We start from the raw sequence: 4,121 nt of genomic DNA, 5'->3' as shown, positions 1-4,121 counted from the left end.
AGCAGAAACTGGAAAAACCAAAAGTAGTATACCACCAATAACAGATAAAGAAATAAACGAAGCTGGCAACAAACTGATGTCATTAAGAGATGCAAAAGAAAATGTATAGAGATAGGAAATTTGAAAATGGACTCGGTAAAATTAGCACTGATGAAAATATATATGGAAATAAATTTGAAGAAAACATATACAATGGTAGTAGTAGACGAAGAAATAAAATATGACATTAATTTTAAGGGTAAAACATTGACACAAGTAAAAACCTTAATTAGGTATCTGGAGAATTATTATATAACATACTAAGATTGATAATTTTTGGAAAGAAGGGTATACCAAAGGAGATAAAAGCTATGAACTCATCGTTGGCCTACGGCAGCGAATCGTGGACATTAATAGATAGGCATAAAAACAAAATCGAAGAGATTCTTCTTAGAAATGAGATTTCTGAGAAGAATCGACAACAAAACAAGAAGAGACAGAATATGAAATACGATAATCAGGAATCAACTAAATGGGACTCCAATAAACACAATTATCGAAGAAAAGCAATTGAGTTGCTTAGACCACATACCCAGAGTGGGAGACGAAAAGATGACAAAAAAATTTTTCGAGACAAAAGTTCAGGGAAAAACAAAAGAGGTCACCCAAGGAAAAGATGGGTATTTTGCTCACATGAAAGAAGAATAAGATTTGATTTGGAAATATAAATATGTATATTGTTACGAAATAAACCCATACGCCGCCCCGGTACGACGCCTATGGGGTCTAACATGTACAGCGGCGATGATTCATCGTCGATGACGCGGTCGGACGGCGCTCGCTACAGAAAAGCCTGGAAGCGGAACTCGCGATTGGTATTCCATTGATTATTCTTCAGTTAACAAGTCGAGTCCAGCGAGTGTTGAGAAGCCAACCAAGTTGCGCCGAAATTATTTTGTACATAATCGCTGTGGAATCAGTCGTGTAAATTCGAGTTATTAAGAATTAAATTGTTGAGTTTTACTCACGCCGATTTTATTCACCCGTGCAATGTAACAATATGATGAAAATTTGTGTAAGTAACGAATTCATTTAAAAATACAGAGAAACTAACGGATTTTTATTCAAAAAGTGACTCAAAGTAGGCGTTGGAATTTTATTTGACGCAAACGGCATGTCTATTCTTATAACGTATGATATGACATAAAACAGATTATGTTTCTGCCAAATGGATGCCGTTATTTCACTCGGTAACTCAATTTATGTGTTTCGTTTGTGATATTATAGTATAATGGACGTACCAATTTATTTATTATTTATTCCTACACCTCTGTCAATTATTCGTTAATGGAGTAATAAAGTCTATTTAGTTCTATAAGAGAAACTATAAAAAAGTAATCCACCATAATGTAAAGGTAGATATAAGTACATTAGACTTTTTCAGTCTCTTACGTGTCTTTGGCTGAAGTGGTTGTCTCAAGTATGTTTTCAATTATTTTAAATTATTTTTTATTAGTTAGACACAAAGTCTAGAATGCGTGTCATACAGAAAACTTCGCCTTAAAATGTCTCGCTGGCTAATAGTTGATTGACATTTTCTAAGTGCAGGTGGTCACATATACTGGTTATACAATTTGTTGCAAGGTTACTTATTTTTAACAAAATTTGATCTTGATTATATTGTTTGTTAAGTTGGAACCGTTTTACGTTGTGTAATTGTATATCTATATTCACAAATCGATGCTGTTGGTGTCTTAGTTATAATACGTTGCGTAACTGTACTGACACCTGTTTTATGGTTTTATAAAAATAAGGCTTATATCATACATCGTATAATAATACATAGATTGGATCGCTAAACGCTCGGATTTCAAACGCGGCACTCTTTACATCCTAGGAATGTCAATAGCTATAAATTCACCCTCTGAATTCTTTACTTTTTGATTGATTGATTTGATGCCGCGTACACCTAATGTTCCGCAGGACCTGTCTTCCACGGATAAGTCTTTCAAGGTTATTGATTGGGAGCTTTTCAATCTAAATCAATGTACCCACACCCCTATGCAATTTGACCGATTATCTTAGAGCGAGATGGTGGACACATTCAACGGGTGGATTGACAATGCTTCGAAAATGACTACTGATAAGACATCTAATAAGAACAACGCGAGGTGGTGGACACAAGAACTCAAGGCATTAAGAAAAAAAGCACGCAAGGCTAGAAAAGAATACCAAACGGTAAGATGCAATGGAAACATCGATTTGGAAGATGATGACGAATACGAAGGAATTGCGGAAGCGAAAGAAAGATGTAAGGTGGCGAATAGGACATGTAAGAAAAGGTCATTGAAGCCAAAAAACACACTGGAAAAATTTTGTCACATCATTAACTAAAAATAAGAATGATCCTTGGGGCGGTGTTTATAGACTTCTAAGAAATAAACGGGGTCCAACAGATTTAATGGCGGTCGAGGTTAACGGACGTGCTGCTGAAGCCTTACTCAACAAATTCTTTGGTCCCGAGATTGACAGGTTACAAGATGTTGTAATAAGATACTTACTTCTAACAGGTCTATTTGTATCATCCATATTCCCAACTTAATGTCATAATTAATCTACCTCTTATTATCACTACTTATTTTACTAAAAAATCTTTGCCTTACCATTTACATCACAATGTATCACATATATAAATGGTGGAGCTGCCAGTCACGTCTACAATTGGTGAAGGAACCGGTAAATTGACTAAATATGGCGGAGGAGCCGGGTGCCATGCAGTGAAATATTATTAGAAAAAGTTTAATAAATACAAGCAACTGTCGTTACATTTTTACTATTCATCTTATAACTCCTGGGCACTATACTATCCATATTTCTTTCACTAATATGCATTGAATCTTAGAAGAATAATTCTTATGTTGTCTCCTATTACTATAATTATATTACTCTTATGTAATATTTTTCTGATGATAAAATAAAGGCTACACTTACCTCTCATTTTATAGTTCTACATTCTTTTGTGTATGCAAAGACATCCCTTACTGTGACTCACTACCTTACTTGGTACTACCCCATGGGGCCAATTGGACAAGAGATCTTATGGTCTGAAGTACTGTTTCTGTAAGATTGAATTAGTTAATAGGATTAGGGAAACGTCTGGGCAATTTAAACTCATAAATTGGTCTTGATTAATATCACTTATTACACTACCTTAGTCTTTAATATTTTATTCATTTTAATTTTAATATCATTAGTCTTAAGTACATATTTCATTTAATTTAGTCTTCAATATATTCTCAATTCTAGCATTTTATCTGTATCTATTCTGTTAGGAGTTTCTAATCATAGTGTCTTGTGTCAACATTTGCAATGAGTTTTCATTTTTCGGTGTCCAACGAACCTACACGTCCGGGGGAGGCGCCGGGAAAGTCCCTAACTCGTAAGATAGCTATGTAGTACTGTAACATTATGTGATGGCTGTTTTTTTGTTTCACTGTACTCTTGAAGTTATTATTATACTGCACATGAGACAATCCCACTTCTGAACTAATAACGAAAAAAAAAATCAAAATCCCAAAATAACACAGGAAAATGGAAACATGAGAGCAAAATCAAAATACGATTTTATTTTTCGAGAAAAAAATAACAGACTATCTCCTTCACTGCTTCCTTTGCATCTTATCGAATGTTTATATTAACCGTAGATTTTTTTTAGCCCTCAGACGGCTAAAATTTCGTCTGGCGGGGGCACCAGCGAGGGTCCGTTGCTAAATTAATATTGTCCATATTTGGGACAGGATTGATTCGGTAAAATTTTGAGATGACATCATCAATTTTTTAGGTGATAAACAAACATATTTTTGAGTTACTTGTATAAGAAGTGCTAAAAATATGAAAGCAAGGATAAATTACAAGTGTAGATTCCTTATATTTTGTACAATTCGGTAGAATGTATCAGGCAAAATTTTGTAATCATATTATCCATTTTTTGGGGGGGTTAAACAGCTATATTTTCATAAAAAATTTACCGTGTTTACGATAATTTTAAAACATCTGCAAAATTTCAGAACATTGGGTTCTGCAGATTTAATATTAAATTGCAAAATGTTGTTATGTGATTTTTTTTCAAAAAATCTGGATGT

Source organism: Zophobas morio, unplaced genomic scaffold (genome assembly GCF_036711695.1).
Source record: "Zophobas morio isolate AGI-343-1 ecotype UQ-CSIRO unplaced genomic scaffold, CSIRO_AGI_Zmor_V1 ptg000029l, whole genome shotgun sequence".
In the NCBI taxonomy this organism is placed as follows: Eukaryota; Metazoa; Arthropoda; class Insecta; order Coleoptera; family Tenebrionidae; genus Zophobas; species Zophobas morio.
The sequence above is the reverse complement of the archived record's forward strand: the minus strand, read 5'-3'. Positions refer to the sequence as shown.